The sequence below is a fragment of the Aethalodelphis obliquidens genome, unplaced genomic scaffold (assembly GCF_003676395.1).
Source record: "Aethalodelphis obliquidens isolate GAN/ISIS:26980383/991018 unplaced genomic scaffold, ASM367639v1 scaffold1, whole genome shotgun sequence".
Classification (NCBI taxonomy): Eukaryota; Metazoa; Chordata; class Mammalia; order Artiodactyla; family Delphinidae; genus Aethalodelphis; species Aethalodelphis obliquidens.
The window spans coordinates 47,346,282-47,363,511 of record NW_020837945.1 but is presented as its reverse complement, the minus strand read 5'-3'; the positions used below and the strand labels follow the sequence as shown (position 1 = coordinate 47,363,511).

At 39.6% G+C, this 17,230-nt stretch overlaps 1 protein-coding gene across 2 annotated transcripts in view; it reads right to left on the bottom strand.

Annotated features, from left to right (window-relative positions):
- CMSS1 (cms1 ribosomal small subunit homolog) overlaps positions 1-17,230 on the bottom strand; it is a 381,549-nt gene that overhangs the window by 173,055 nt on the left and 191,264 nt on the right. The gene's annotated exons all lie outside the window — the stretch shown is intronic.

The following is a 17,230-nucleotide window of genomic DNA, read 5'->3' as shown; positions in this document are numbered from 1 at the left end:
ATATTAGCCATTATTTTGTTTCAGGACAACAGGAAAATAAAATGAACTGAAGATAAATCTTATATTATTAAGTAATATTGCAGGTTTGGTTCAAAGCCATTAATTTCTTCAAACAGGAGGCAAAATCTTGAGGGGTCAAATTGAAACAGGCCCTGCTACATTCAGTCACCTGCACCCAATCTGAATTCCCATTCAGGGACATTCTAATATTTAACGGCCACACATCTTTTATTTTTCTTTTGAGTCTACCATAAACCAGTCAACTTTATTATTCATTAGCAACTATGTAAAGGTGTGGTGGATGCTGAGGCTAAAACTATTATTTATGAGATCTGGAAATCACTGTCAGTCAAACAGAGAAAAAGATCTCTTTCTTGTATTTATAGGTAGGTGTTCCAGGTTTCTGAATTGTCTGAGTATTTTGTAAGTACTGATCATTAATTAATCTCTCCTATATCCAGGGATCTATGAAATCATTTTGCTTCATCTAGTCAGTTATCCAACAACTATTTCATGTTGGCACTTTCTGTTCTATGCCGGTTCTTCATGCAAAATATAAGGGCCAGAGCAAGACAATAATGCTTTTCCTATCTAGATTTTATAACAATAAGGGAAACAAAGCCAACAAACACATGCAAAATATTAACGTAACAATGAAGTAATACACTGAATGCTGCTGACTAATAGACCAATAATTACTTTGTAATTATTTGAAATGATCACAGTATTAATCCCACAGTTTTTCCCTGTCTTTGCCTTTTTGTTAAAGACCAAATTCTCTGTAGCTAGAGTATCCATTTTGACATGGCTAGCTTTTTCTATAATTTATAATCTCTAGAAGAGGTGGAGAATGAGAATTGCAGGGTACCAATGACTACAGCAAACACACAGTAACAATTAGATGAAGGGTGCCCTAACTGCATCTCATACGGAAGTCTTGGAAAATTTTTAGTTTGGGAACTTTGACTGTTTTTTCCTTTGCCATGCACAGACTTTATCAAGTGAGTCCTTACAGTATTAAAACATTTGGCACTAGCTCAAGTCTATGCTATTGCTGGCAAGGGATCTAACTGGGAAAGAGGGGTGGAGTAGTTACCTTTATCAGGAAAGACCTTAACTTTATGGAAAAGCTCTTTCCTCCCCACTGCTTAAGTAGCTTTACTGAAAGACTTAAACCCAGATGTGAGAAGAGAGATTATCTCCAAGAGCAGCAGCAATTTATTGTAATTATGTTAGTACAAAGATTAGGAAGGTGGAAAATATTATGCTAACTTAGCAGATGAGAAGGGCAACGCCCTGTATATAGGTCCCATGGCAAGGTTGTGCTAGGAAAATCAACTCTAACCCCTAAGTCCCAAGGAGGCCTCAGTTTCCCAAATTGCAAGAAAATCAGAACCTAACTACTTATAAAAGCAATAAACCCATGGTATGTAAATAACAAGTAGGTAGGAGGCCATGAGAATCTGCTCACCAACAGATATCAACCTATATCTGCCACTATTCCCCCAGTGGCCACCTCTTGCCAACTTCCTGTTGCCACCAGACAACTAATACATCTATCCCAATGATTCCTGTCAGCCCTATATAACAAGTCATAACAGTGGCAGTCAAAGTAACAAGGTCCGTTATGCCTGTACAACACTCTAGCTCCCCTCAGTGAAGCACTTGTCTGATTTAAAGCACTTTGGAGGTTGGCCTTGTAACTAGAACAAAATCTGTATACATTCTGGACCAATTCGAGGCCTCAGCCACCCAAATGAGAATATATTTTGTCCCTAACTCCTTTCCGCATTGTATAATGGATCTCTTATCAGTTTCTCCTGACTGGACTTTTGCATCCTTCATAATTTGGTTTGTCACATTGCACCATCTTTTTATGGTGGGAGATGTATAAGCATGAATTTTCAGAATTTGATATTTCATACAAAATGGATCAGTGAACACAGCAAAAACTTTTTTGTGGACACAGCACTCTGCTCTATGTGGTCTTCTAGCCAAACGAAAATTTCAGGCAATAAGACATTTTGATCTCTGTAAGCAAAAGATAAAAAGGCTATATCTGAGAGACTCAACTTATTGACTCTCATGGTCATGAAGAGAAAAACAGGAGAAGTAATAAAGCCTTTAGAGCAGAAAACAACAGGTGATTTCTTCTTTTCTTTATATTACAGAGTGCTGACAGTAGCCTAATGAATGTCAAGGACACAAGAAACATAGCGAGTCAGGGAAAATTATAGGTCATAGATGGTAAAAACCTCATATGAAAAATACTAGCTAAGGTGCTAAGAAAGCCAGTAAATACTGAAAAAGTTATGAAGATGAATATGCTCAGATTCTGGACAAAGGGTACATAAAAAAAGAGCAGACAAAAATACTTTAAAAACAGATTTGTTTTTTGGTTTGTTTCTTGCAATGCACATTAGACATAGCTCAATTTTGGGACTTCCCTGGTGGTCCAGTGGTTAAGAATCCATCTTGCAATGCAGGGGATGTTTGTTCGATCCCTGGTCAGGGAACTAAGATCCCACATGTCATGGGGCAACTAAGCTTACACGCCACAACTAATGAGCCTGCGTGCCACAACTAGAGAGAAGCCCGCACACTGCAACGAAGAGCCCATGCACCGCAACGAAAAATCCCACGTGCCGCAACAAAGACCCGATACAGCTAAAAAAATAAATTAAAAAAAAAAAAGATAGCTCAATTTCAAGAGCTTGCAGTGGTTTAGTAATCAAACAGCTCAAGACAATGCATCATGCTCCTACCTATCAAGAATGCTTGCTTACTTTGGCTGACATGCTGCAATTATTAATTTGGTTATCTGATTCAAAACAGAGTCAGTAACATTTGTTCTTAGCTTTGATTTCTTCACTTAAGGAGCAAATTCTAGGAGTTACTATGCTAAGGGCTGAGTGAATCTCAAGTTGGAATTTTCTTATGGGAAGAGAAGTTATAAAATAAACAAGCTGAATTCTCATCGTTCCAAAGCTAAGTTTTAATAATATAAAATTAAAAGGGTAAAACTAAAATGTCTGGAATTTGAATGATGGATTCCATGACTATGTAGAAGAAATATATTTTTTAAGGAGGCTTTAGAGCAGAAAATTACAGATGATCACCTCCTGAAAAGGGGTGAAAGGAGGGACTCAAATTGATCAATCTGTGGGTAGTAGTGTTGATGATTATGGGGAAGGAGGAAAGAAATATGCCAATGAATGTTCTCAAAGGAAGTACATAACTTGAAGAAATTTACAGATTATTTAGGGAAATGAGTTATACAAAGGTAACAATCAAAGACAACAAAAACAAAATTTAAATAAGACTCAAAGTACAGATGAGGGCTGAGGAAGAGATTAGTTCGGGTTAGTTCCTGAGGTTATCTCAATAGGGGCAGTGGAATTGGAGGCAGCCTCTCTTACTGCCCCTACCCCTAGCACTTCCTCAATATGCCTACATCCCACACAGTTTATAACCACACCAAATGGTTTTACCAAAAGAGCTATGTCTAAGGGCTTTCTGGTTTAAGATTTTAGGTCTTTTTAGAAACTAGGAAACTTGCTTCCCTCTTTTCTATACACTTCAATTCTATTTCGTATCAAATTGCTTTTTTCTTTTCTACTATTCTCCATTCTAGTTCTGGTGTGTCAGGGTTGAAAAAGCAGTGGTGAAGGTGGGAATGAATGGAACACAGCTGGCCTGTGGAAAAAGGACTGTGAGTAGGAAGCAGCTGCATTTTGGAGGCAAGAAGAACAAAGAATTAGGATCTTCAAAGCTAAGGAAAGCTTCTCCCTGTGTTCTTCCCTCCTTTCACCTCTTCCCCTTCCTGGGAAATGATAGAAATTTCACAAAACATACAGCCTTTCTGAATTCATAACAACCTCCTTTTCCTCATACCCAAGTGTGTTTAACTTATTACTACTGCTAACATTTTGCATGTACTTTGTATTAAAATTTTTCTCCTAGGAGTTTCAAAGAGGTTTATAAATTTTCATTAAAACAAATATGCCTGGGCATATTTTTATATTAATAAAATTTAACTTTAGCATAATGAGAATTCTGTTTGTTAAAATGTTATTTTTCTAGAATTTGGTTTATTATACCACACACACATTTCCTAGACCAGTGGTTCTTAAATTTTAGGCTTCATAAGAATCCTCAGGTGCACTTATTAATATGCATATTCTTGTGCCACATCTGATCATGGATTTATATTTGGTTGGTCCAGAGTGAGGCCCTGGAATCTACATTTTTAATAAGCACCCAAGGGGATTCTTATACACATACAGTGGGGGTAGAGGGGCCCCACTGAGACCCTGTCCTAATTGGGGCATCCCAGCCTCCCAGCTTCAACTTTCTCAAGGGACCTTATTTCTTAGGGGCTGTAGTCAAGCATTCTCCTGTAGTCCACACTGAATAGTGAGTCAAAAATACAAAGTGAGCAATCTGAGAGAAAGAAAATGATCAACAAGATTTCACTTTTAACAATGCAAGGTGCTATTAGCTACACAAACACAGGAAAGAAAGGGACGTGCCCTGGTTTTAACTTCACTTCCTTGAATATGATGAGGTTTGGTATTATGAATGAGTTGGTTTTCTATTCATGAGAGTTGAACCTTTACTGGCTCTCCAGTTATGTATGCTGCATTCTGGCACTCTTTTCCCTAACTCAATGAGAGCCTTGCAGAGCCAGCTTTGATTTCCCAAACTGCAAGCAAATTGGAACCTAACTACTTAGAAAAGCAATTGTGTGAAATCTATCTGCAACGGGTACGAGGCTACGAGAACCTGTTTGTCAATAGACACCAATGACTTCCTGCCTCTACTTCCTCAGATGCTGTCTCTTGCCCACCAGCACCACAGGGGGACTCTCAGATAAGCTCAGAAGCCAAAATTCTTCTTGAGGACACTATGTACTTCTGCTTTTAACCTCCAAATCCTACCTTTTAAAAGGTACTACTGTCACCCAGCCCTGGTCCTCAGACCTGAATTCTGTGACCCCATGCCCTGTCTTCCTGTTCAGCCATTCTTGGAATCGTGATATCCTGCTGACTACTCTGACCTAATATTAGATGATGTTTAACTCCTTGTATCTTGCTTCTGACCTTATGGTTTTGATCACAACAGTTCTCTCAAAGGTCACCAGTGGCTAAATTCAGTAGTGTTTTCTTAGTCCTCTCTCTCTCTCCACCAATCTGTTGAGTGACCCCATCACACTTTTCCTTCCATTGATTCTCCTCCCTTGGTGTCAGCGACAACACAATTCTCTTGACAACACAATTCTCTTATGGACATAGTGAGCATCTGATCTGCTTGGTATCAATCCTCCCAACCTAGCACAACACACAGAAAATGAAAGATATGCTTAGCCACCAATATGTACAATGTTGTTGAGCCCAAGACAGTTTCAGTTCAACCTAAACAAAAATTCCCTGCCTAATTATACACAAGCCAATGTCAACCTAGAGGAGTTGCATTTTACTTGGGATTTAGGTTTTTTAAAGAATATGTAAGAAAAAAAAATAGTTGTGTCAAAATTACCTTGAAAATCCCCTAGGAAGGCCCCATGCTGGAAGCCAACATACTGTCTCTCAGTAGGCCCAACCCAGGCAGGTTTTTCTTCCCGCATTGCTAAACATGACTGTGTCTTTGGAATAGCTGGCTTGTATTTGAGGTGCAGGTTATACAAAACAGGACACTGAGCATGGCAAGATACTCACCCTGAGAGACAACATGGGAACAGACGTGGACTGAGAAAAAGCAATATACATTTCAGGTTCACTCCTGCACATAGACTCATTGACTATAACTTATAACCTGAGTAGACTTGTCTGCACAATGTAAATTATTATTTCTCCTCTTTTTATGTTCATTTGCTGAGCAGGTGTAGTTGAATTCATGCAAATTTAGTGTTTGTATGATACAACTCCACCAAAGAATTTGAGTGGTTGTTTCAATAAATATACATAGGCCTATTCTCTTGACTTATAGTATCCCAAGGATAAAGAACAGAGGCAGATACTAAATCAAGTATGAATATCAACTAGAGAGAACTGGACTTTTTTCTTGCAAAAAACTTTTTGATTACATAAATCAAAGACATTTGTGATGTAGTGGAAAATGTACTGTACTTGGTGCCAAGAGACCAGGATTCCAATCCCAATTCCACCACATATTAGTTAGGTGAACTGGACCAGTGTCCTCACCTCTAAAATGGGTACAAGTAGTAACTGCTTTGAGGTCTACAAGAAAAAGTATATAAAGTATGCATGTGTCACTGACACAGGTAGGCACTTGCTATAGGTTTGTTTGCTGTGAATTTGTTGAACTGAAACTGAGAAACAAAATAAAATAACCATGTAAGGAAGAAAACTATCAGAGTCGACATTATGGTGCACATAGTAAGTACTATGTCAGTATTTAATGAACCAAGTTGAGAGAGATATCAAGGTGATTTGACCAAGTCAATATACAATTTTCCTATTCTAACATTCTTTTATTTTCTCCACATGGTCATCGGTACAAAGTCCACTTATGGCTTCATAAACATGGGCTCAAAACAAAAGTGCTTCTAATCAGATTTGGCAAGAAAAGGAGAGAAACATAGGGTGAGATAAGTGTAAGGCTACAGTACTGAGTAACAAGGATGGCGGTGCCTCAGTACGAGTCACACAGACGCGGAGCAGTACACAGCTAGAGATAATTCACAGGTAAATGCTGCATGAGCCATTACATCATCCCTCCTTTGCCCTTTCTTCATCAATCATGCCGCCTGGACTCTGATGCAACCTAGCAAGAATGTCTGATTTGCAGACAGCAGACAGAGCCTTAGAACACACACATACTCATCACAGAGAGCAATATGAACCCAAACTAAAGCTTCTGGCATTTCCTTTTGTTTAAATCATGCTTTAAAGGGGAAGTCTTTTTTTTTTTTAATATTTATTTTTTTGGCTGTGCTGGGTCTTAGTTGCGGCACAGGGGATCTTCGTTGCCTCATTCGGGATCTTCCTCACAGCATGTGGGAACTTTTTTCTTAGTTGTGGCATGCGAACTCTTAGTTGTGGCATGTGGGCTCTTACATGCGGCATGTGGGATCTAGTTCCCTGACCAGGGATCGAACCTGGGCCCCCTGCATTGGGAGTGTGGAGCCTTAGCCACTGGACCACCAGGGAAGTCCCCAAGGGGAAGTCTTATGGGGGGGATGTATAACTATAGGTTATGCCATCTGGTCTGATGCCTCAAGGACTAGGCTTCATCATTTTGGACAAGTCACTCCAGGTCTATAGGCCCTTTCCACATCTGTACAAGTAGATGATCATCAAGGTCCCTTCCAGTTCTGTAATTTCATCATTAAAAATTCAGGCCAATCACACCCATACAATGGGCAGATAAACATTTAGTTGTATAAGTCAGCTTTATTTATTCTCAGCTATACAGGTCATTCAAATATTTGGCTACCTCCATCCCCACACTGCATTACTGAAAGAGTGTGTAGCTATGTACAAATCTTGTTAAAGCAGAAAAAAGTGGCAGGTAGGAACTGTTGGTTCTAGAAAATGTGAATGTTCATAACTGAGGTTATAGGGACACTCTAGTCTAAATCACAGAAGCATAAAAGCAAATGCTCATTAGGGGATATAATGCATTAACACCTATTTTTCTGTAGAGGCAATGAATTGAACAATAAAGAAGAGTCACAAGGGATGCAAACAAGAAAAATGGGTACAAAAAGGGTACTCTAGCCTCCAAATAATTCAAATTTAAGATGGATGTTGTAACCCTAACTTGAAACCAAATGCAGGGCCAGTATGTACATGATTTAGTCAAGAGTTATCAGTTTGTGAGTTCACATACCACCAGTCCAAACAGACCAATGAGAGACTCATTAGAGACCAATCCAAGGCAAAGAGGAGGTGGCTGGCTCCTGGTAAGCCTGTCCTGCCATAATGCTTTCCACCTGTCATGGCACCATTTCCAAGCTGGCCAATGCAAACATTTAAAGACTCATCACTGCAAGATTTTTGATCGAATCTCCAAAGAGGGGCATTTCCAACAAAACTTGGGATTGGGGAAAATAGGCAAGTCCAGCGGAGATGAAAACCAAAGGCCCTGTAGTGCTTCCCTCACAGCTGACACCGTGAGGGGTCCCTTACCTTGCATGCTGAGTGGCTGGGGCAGGGGGTCACCCCATTGGACCTGGAGCAGCATTCAACAAAGCGCACAGCCCTTTAATTGTTCAGCCAAATAATTTATGAAGCTTGGCTGCAAAGACAGGGCAGACTGGTTTAAATTCAAAGGATCCATCCTACAGGTATTCTGAAAACCCTGGCCACCTCTGTAACAAGTACTGCTCCCCTTGGTAAGGGAGAGAATAGAAAGGGAGAATATGTGACCTGCCCGACAGGAAGACGGGACCCAGCTAGATGCAACATGCCTCTCCACTCCTTTCCTATCCTATCACTCACGAATGCTCTGGCAGATTTCCTTGCTAAAAAAGCAAACAGACATAACAGTCCACTCTTTCTTTAGCTAGAAATGTAAAACCCCAGAACAATCAACACATTTTTTTTTAAAGATTTTTTTGATGTGGGCCATTTTTAAAGTCTTTATTGAATTTGTCACAACATTGCCTCCGTCCTATGTCTTTGTCCTCTGGCCCCAAGGTATGTGGCATCCCAGCTCCCCGACCAGGGATCGAAACTGCACCCCCTGCATTGGAGGGAGAAGTCTCAACCAGGGAATGGCCAGGGAACTCCCATCATCAACACATTTTTATACACTGGGCTCATGTGGTTTATTCTGATTGCTTACTGATTGTATAATCTTTCTGATCAACTAGGGCAGAAGTCAGCCAACTTTCCCCCCCAAGAACCAGATAGTAAATATTTTAGATTTTGTGGGCTATATGTTTTCTGTCGCAACTGCTCACCTCTACCATTACAGCACAGAAGCAGCTATAGACAATAGGTAAATGAATGAGCATAGCTTGTTATTTATAAACACAGGTGAATGGTGAGCTTTGGCCTGCATAGTTCACTGATCCCTGAACTAGTATGTTTCCAAAGAGCTCAACTGTGATAAAGTGAGAAGGTACTACCAAACGTATCATCCCTTAAAATAATTTAAATCTAAGCCTCAATTTTGGGAGAACTAACTTGTAAAATAATCTTCATTAATAGTAGGTACAATAAGAACCCATTTTCAGGAAGTGTGTATGTGTATGTGTGTGTGTGTGTAAAATACAGGGTGATTCAAAAGCAATTGAACACTTTCAGAAATTTATCACTCAGTAACTAGGATTTTTTACGAAAATGTAGTTTGCACTAAATTGTCAAGTTACCCTTACAGGTGTCTTGCCAAAGGGCAACTCCAAGCTTTAACTGCAAGTTTATATACATCATAGTTACTGAGTAATACGTTTTTGAAAGTGTTCAATTCTGTTTTATTCAGCCTGTATATTATCTGTGTACATACTGTAAAATACTTTAAATGATAAACACTAAACTATAAACAACGGTTACTCCTGGAGAATGGGGGTTAAAAGTTTCACTTTTAGCAGTGTTGCTTGAATTTTTCACAAGGATACAGTAAGTCCCCTACATAAGAACACGTTCCATTCCAAGAGGTGTTCATAAGTCCTATTTGTTCATAAGTCCAACAAAGTTAGCCTAGGTACCCAACTAACACAGTCGGCTATAAAGTACTGCACTGTAATAGGTTTATAATACTTTTCACACAAATAATACATTAAAAACAGACAAACACAAAAAGTAAAGAAAACATTTAAATCTTATAGTACAGTAGTACAGTATAACAGCTGGCATGCAGGGGCTGGCATCAAGTGAACAGGCAAGAAGAGTTACTGACTGGAGGAGGGAGAGGAGGTGGGAGATGGTAGAGCTAAAGGATCGCCAGCAATAGGAGACCGAGGGCAAGCTGCAATTTCACGCACGTCTGATAGTGATGGCAAACGTTCTGGTTTCTTGCTGGAACCAGATGCACGTTCACAACTTTGAAAGTTCGCAACTTGTAGGTTCGTATATAGGGGACTTACTGTATATTACTTAGTGAATAAAAACGCGTTTCGTTTTTCTCTTGTAAAGAAGTGGTAAGGGTAGGCAATCTTTGGCACTGCAACTTAAAACATCTACTGAAGGCGAGCTGTGACTCTTCTAATAGTAGATGCCAATAAATATCTCATGAAGTTCCTAACCTAGTAAGAAGACAGATAATAAACAAGAAAATCCATAAATACAGAAGTTATTTTCAGATTATGGTGTAAGTGCTCTGAGCCACAGGGTAATGGGGACGGCCCACTGAAAAGCTGACATTTAGGTAGAGACCTGAAGGATAAGAAGGAGGCAGTCACGTGAAGTAAATTCCAGGCTAAGTGTAAGGTTTTCTGGCCTGAACTGTAGGTCAAATCCTGGTTAAACATTAAAATCAACTTGGGTACTTTCAAAAAATACTGATGACTGGGCCCTGCTGCAGGTCAGTAACTCTCTGGAGGTGGAGCTGGGTATTGCCCTCCCTTTTTTTAAAGCCAGGACTGAGAACCACTGTTCTAGAGTCTAGACACTTTTATGTTAGCATGAACAGAGGCCTTCAGAGATTAGAGGGAATAAGACTATGGGTGAAACTGAACTATTAACTTTTAGAATGGTGTGGGACTTTTTTTTGTTTTAATCTAGTAAGATTAACTGGATGTATTGTTTAGTGATGGGATGACGGCCTGGGGATTCTCCCCTCACCAAGAGACCACAGAAACACAGAGATCTTTTCATTGGGACCTTTTGCCTGAGCTTCTGGCAAACTGTAAAGCAAATGAACCATCAAGTGACAGACTTCTTGGATGTATTTAGCAAAGGGCTGACTGAAACGGCTGGACCCTGAGCTCCTCCCCGAAGGCTAACAGATTCAAAACTGGCTGAACCACAAAAAGAAGTTCCCATGGCAAGGATTTATCCTATACAGTGTAAGGATATACACATTCTCATATTCATACACCCCCATTCACCCAACTCTAAATAAAGTTGGTAATAGATGACAAAGAGAGTAAGGATCACTGGAATTTGTTGATCATCTTCTAAATAATTTTGGGCAGTTGTTGCAATTTTCTTTCATTCACCTATCCATCCATCCATCCAACATACACCTACCACTGCACACCTACTCTGTACTTCCCACTGTGGTGCATGGGATATACATGTCTCCCATTCCAGTGGGAAACACAAGTAATAATCACAGAAGATGGTAATATGTGCTACGAGACAGTGTTCCTGTTCTTCCTCCCTGTTACTTCTGTAGCTTGCTTCTCTTCTACAGTGCAGAACTTACCACATTTTCTATAATTTGCTTAAATATGTTTTCTCAACTAGAGGTCCTTAAAAAACAAGGGCTGTCTTACTCCGTATTCTCAATACTAAATATGGCATAAAGTGGCATTCAACAACTGTAAATTGAATCAAATGTATATATATTTGATCAAGTCATATTATTATATAATATAGATATACATTATACAGTGGAAGAAGGGCCTATGGGAGCCAGGGAAGGCTTCACAGAGGAGTGATATCTGAGAAAAACCTTAAAGGACGAACCAAAAATCTTCTGGTGGAGGTTTCCTCTGGGTGTGTGTTTGGACTTTGTTCCAAAGGCAGTGTAGAACTACTGAAAGTTTCTAAGCTGATGGGAAAGGTTTTGTGTTAGAATCAGATTTGATTTTAAGAATCATTTCTCTGAAAGCATTGTGGGAAGCGAATGGGAGGCTGGGAAAGCAGTAAGTCCGGGGGCAGGGAGGGTGAATAGGGAGGCTGTGATATTGCCTTGCTGGCAAAGAAGAATCCAGAGCAATTCAGGATGTTGAACTAACTGGCAGGATGTAGCTGGCTGGACTCCATGGCATGTGTTTTGTGTACCTATCTCACTTCTGAGTTCATCTATTTTTCTTGTGCTTAGTTCTCTTTTGCCCAGATCCCCTCCTTTACTAACACTGTGGGAGAAATTATTCTGTCCTGCCCTACTATGTATATTGTTGAGCTAACTTAAATCTTTTGTGAAATATGGTGGAGATATATACATACCAATCAATTAGATGCGGTGGTTTAGGGAGAGAGAAGTTTTGGCTTTCTGCAAGGATGATAGGAGAATGGTGGGGCTGTTAGCCAAAGCATGGACTAGTGCAGGAGAGTGCTGGTTTGGGAGATAATGAGTTCCATTTGGGCATTCAAGAGAGCTGGCCAGAAATCAGCTGGAAATAATGGCTAGAGCTCAGAAAGTGTGAGACACAGGTTTGGAAATTGGCAGCATATACATCATTGCTGAAGCCAGTGGTGTGCTATTAAACTAGCTCTCAGAAAATAAAACAAAAATCCCCCCCTGCCCGATTTGTAGCATTTGCCTATTTCTGTGGCATACATACTCCCACCTTGGCCAATTTCAAGCTACCAAGATGATGGTCACTGAACAAAAAGTTGAGAAGAGATGTGCACAACTGGTTCTTAGGAACTGGCTCTAACGTACCACTGGCTGAAGCCAAAGATGAACAAAATTATCCAGGGACAAAATGAAGAGTAAGAGAGTTGGGAATAAAACCCTGGGAAGTATAGACATTTATGAGATGGACAGAAGATGAGCCATCAAAGGGGCTTGAGAAAAAGCAAACATAGGAGTAGGGAGAAAGCAGGAGCAAAAGAAATCACAGAAGGCAAGGGAAGAATTAATTCAAGATGGACAGAGTGGTCTATAGTGTTAAATGTTCTTAAAAGGTGAAGTAAGATAAACAAAGGTAGAAAGTATCCACTGGGTTTGCCTACAAGGATATTGGAAGTGACCTGTGTGGTGAGAGCCCAAGTGTTAAGATGAAAAAGTCAGCAATGGTTTTAGGTTGAGTGGATGTTGGAGAGAAAAGGGGAGGCTGAAGATATATAGGTGAGAAGGCGAACTTGAAGCTGTCTGTTCTAGAGTAAATCAGCTGTTATGGAATTGAGAATACAGATTACAGACGAAATGAACTCACCTTCGGTAGGAGAAAGAATGCTTCTTTTTCTGGAAATACGATACCAAGTAATTATTAGGAAGATTAACAACACTGAGTTTCATCTCTCTTTAATTAGCCCAAAGAGATCTCAATAAGTTATATGATCAAAAGGCATCATGGGGCTTCCCTGGTGGCGCAGTGGTTAAGAATCTGCCTGTTAACGCAGGGAACACGGGTTTGAGCCCTGGTCCAGGAAGATCCCATATGCCGTGGAGCAACTAAGGCTGTGCGCCACAACTACTGAGCCTGTCCTCTAGAGCTGTGAGCCACAACTGCTGAGCCCGCGTGCCACAACTACGGAAGCCCGCGTGCCTAGAGCCCATGCTCCGCAACAAGAGAAGCCACCGCAATGAGAAGCCCATGCACCGCAAGGAAAAGTAGCCCCCGCTCGCCACAACTAAATAAAGACTGTGCACAGCAGCAAAGACCAACACAGCCAAAAATAAATAAATAAATTTATTAAAAAAAAATAAAAGAAATAAAAGAAAAAATTAAATATTAAAAAAAAGGCATCATGAAAGGAATAAGAGGATAACAAAAGGTCTATACAAGCTACAAGAGAACTAAGCTCTACAAAACTGTAAATAGGCTGCACTTTTCCCCTAGAAAAGTAGTACCACCCACAAATCCTACTTCCCTTGGAAACTGTGGTTGGTAAATGCCTAATTAAAAGAAGAACATTCTTTGGATATGTATATAAATATAGCTTCTCTCCTCCATTTTGAGAATACATTTAAAGACTGTGTTGGTACACATACATTTAAACACGTGCAAAATGGATTAAAAGTTACCTAATTTAAAGATGTTTCCAATAGGCTACCATGATAGAAAACATTATTTAAAAAAACCCTTTCAGATCTAAAATAGGACTATCTAGGATAGATTTAAACTTTACAAATAGTATTATTTTATGGAATTAAGTAATTTTTCAGACAGAAACAGATCTTGCTTAGATTAAATACTCTCACTCTTTTTTTGGATTAAATACTCTTTCTGTAATGTAGTATGACTCTGAATTTCCATACAAGACTAACTGGTTTCAACTCTATGGTCTAGCAAGAGCCTGGAGTGACTGTCTGAAAAGTTTTATTCAATTCGATCTTGACTCGTGATGTGGAAAGCCTGAGCCTACATTTTCAAAGCAATTTTCTTCAGGATACATTACATTTAATTTACATTTTAACAAGGTTTGTGTAATAAGAGAGTGATTTATGAGTTAGGTTACCAGATATTTGGTATTTATGAGATATCAAAACTCTGTTACCTCTATGCTATTCTTTTTTTAAAAAATTAATTAATTAATTTATTTTGGCTGCGCTGGGTCTTCGTTTTTGCTCACGGGCTTTCTCTAGTTGTGGTGAGCAGGGGCTACTCTTCATTGAGGTGTGCAGGCTTCTCATTGTGGTGGCTTCTCTTGTTGCGGAGTACGGGCTCTAGGTGCACAGGCTTCAGTTGTTGTGGCACTCAGGCTTCAGCATGGCACTCAGGCTTCAGTAGTTGTGGCAGGCGGGCTCTAGAGCGCAGGCTCAGTGGTTGTGGCGCACGGGCTTAGTTGCTCCACGGCATGTGGGATCTTCCCGTCCCAGGGCTCGAACCCGTGTCCCCTGCATTGGCAGGCAGATTCTTAACCACTGCACCACCAGGGAAGCCCCCCTCATGCTATTCTTATTTTATCTTTTCATAAAAATTCTCTACTGTCATAGCTATGTACCAAGTTTTTAACTATTGACAAATCTATTCTAATATTCACTGCAGAGGAGGTAACCATAAGGATCACTGAAACGATGTGTATTTTTGAAGCACCTATGGTATTTCCCTGTCACCCTCCCCATCTTCATCTCCCACTGCTCCCTCCACCTACTGTAAGAACTACTGGTGAGCTGGTCCCTGGCAATTTTGAAAAAGTTCCCTGAATATTCTGATGTGTAACTAAGACTGAGAACCACTGGGTATTTGAAAGAACAATGGACTTGGAAGACTTAAGCTCAAAACCTAAATTTGTTACTTAATAGTGACACGTGATTCATTTTCTCAATAATGTATATTTGTTGAGGATTAAATAAGATAATATATGAAATCACTTCATATATCTTCAACAATGGGAATATTTCTTGAAACAATTATTATTATATTCCTAAATGTATTCCTATTTATTATTATATTCTTCAATAAATTCCTATTTATTCCTAAAAACCTCACTTGGGACATTCATTGACTGTTCTCAGCCTTTGGAGAGGCATGTGTCCCTGCAAGTTGATATCACAATTCACAAATTGATGGATCAGCCACTTGAAATGGTTACATTTATTTCTAATGAGAACATCCTCTCTTTAAATAAGACATGGGCTACTTATTTGTAAATGGGAGTTTTCTGCTGCAAAACTAATGTTTTATTGAGCATTAATGTGGGGGTGAATGATTTTCTTGGTTTTGCCTCAGAAGAGCTCTGAACTCTGGAGTGTCCTTTGTCCTTATGGGAACTCATAGACCAGATTATGTGTGCCTTTTGCCATTTGGAGATATTTCTTGAACATTTTCAATTCTCTAGACTCTCTGCCTTTTATTTCTAATCATAATTTAAGCTCCTTGAGGGAAAGGGCATGCTTTATACTTTTTCCAACTCCCTTCCACTCACAGAAGGAGTCAAATATTTATTTATTGGATAAAAATATGCAGGAAAAATAAGTGTTTGCTTCCCCCACATTTATTATGGGATTTCAGAAAGGTACTATCTTTTACAAACATGGGTGGATTTTTCTTATTTTTTTCTTCTATTCTCCCTTTGGGCACCTGATAGGAAATGGGTTCTCAACCCTGGCTGTATAACAGAATCACACCAGGAAGCTTTGGAGAAATACTGATGCCAGGATATCATCCCCAAGATTCTGATTTAATTGGTTTTACGTGGAGTATAAAAACTGTTATTTTTAAAAGGTTCTGCTGTAATCCTAATTGTGGCTAGGAGCGAAAACCTACAGGAGCACATAATAGGTGTTCACTAAATATTTGTTGATTTCATTTGCAGTTGAGAGGTGTGGCCGGCATTAGGTGGTAGAATACTCAGTGTTCACCTTGTTATCTCCCCAGCCCTGATGGTAACAGCTCTCAGTGTAACTCTGGTGGGACAGTGAGCAGGTAGGTCAATGGATCAATGTTAAGTTCTCTGACATGCTATGGTTCAGCCGCGGTTGTGGTTTCAAGTCCTGATATGGAAACCCAGTGTCTATTTCTGTCTTTGCCTTTCTCTCTTCTTTGACCTCCTTCTCCCACCTCCCAGTGGATGTGTCATTAGGGCTGGAACTTTCTGTTTTGTTCATCACTGTATTTCTAGGGCTTAAAACAGTATCTGTCATATAACAGCTACTCAGAAAATATGAGTTCAATATATTTCTCTTTCTCACACATAAACATACAAATGCAAATAAAGAATTGCAAAAATAATCATTTTATGAGATTTTAAGACCCAGCCTTCTTAATATTACATTCAGAAACAAAACACGGGCATTACTGCTCTTGTTGGGCATGATTCATTCTTCTGCTAGCAAGAAGGTACCAGATGCTTTAGAACTAAGGGAAGAACTACTCCAGTTTCTTTATCTACCTGAAATCTTAACATTGACTATGAATAATGTGAGTTTTGCTAAAACCAATTTGAATAAGTAAAAGTTTATTTCCACTTTCCTTTCTATCACTTTAATGCCTAACTTTTAATATTAACATATCAATAACATATTGGTATATTAAAACATGATTACATTACTCTTTGCACCTTAGATGTTTTTCTGCAGGAAAAGTATTAAGGAGAATAAACTGATGAATATTTTAAAAAATCTGCTTTGAATGTAACAATTCCACAATTAAAAAAGTGTTTCATTATAAAGGCAGAGTGCCTTGCAGGAACAGGGAAATGCAGGAACAGGCGGACTAAGAGAACAGGGTCACAGCTTGGACCAAGGAATAGAGGTGAAAGCTGGAGTCAACTGGAGAAACTGGCCAAAGCAGAAGTGCTGCAGTACTGGGGCTCCAGAAGAAATAGGTTATTAGATAGGAAGAGATGCTCTTCTTGTCTAGGGAATTTCCCCATTTCTCCCCTCTGGCCCCTCTCCTACCCCAGTTAATTGCCTACAGTCCTAGATACATGGCCAGGAGTCCCTGAGAAAGCAGAGCAGAACTCAGGACTGGAACCCATAA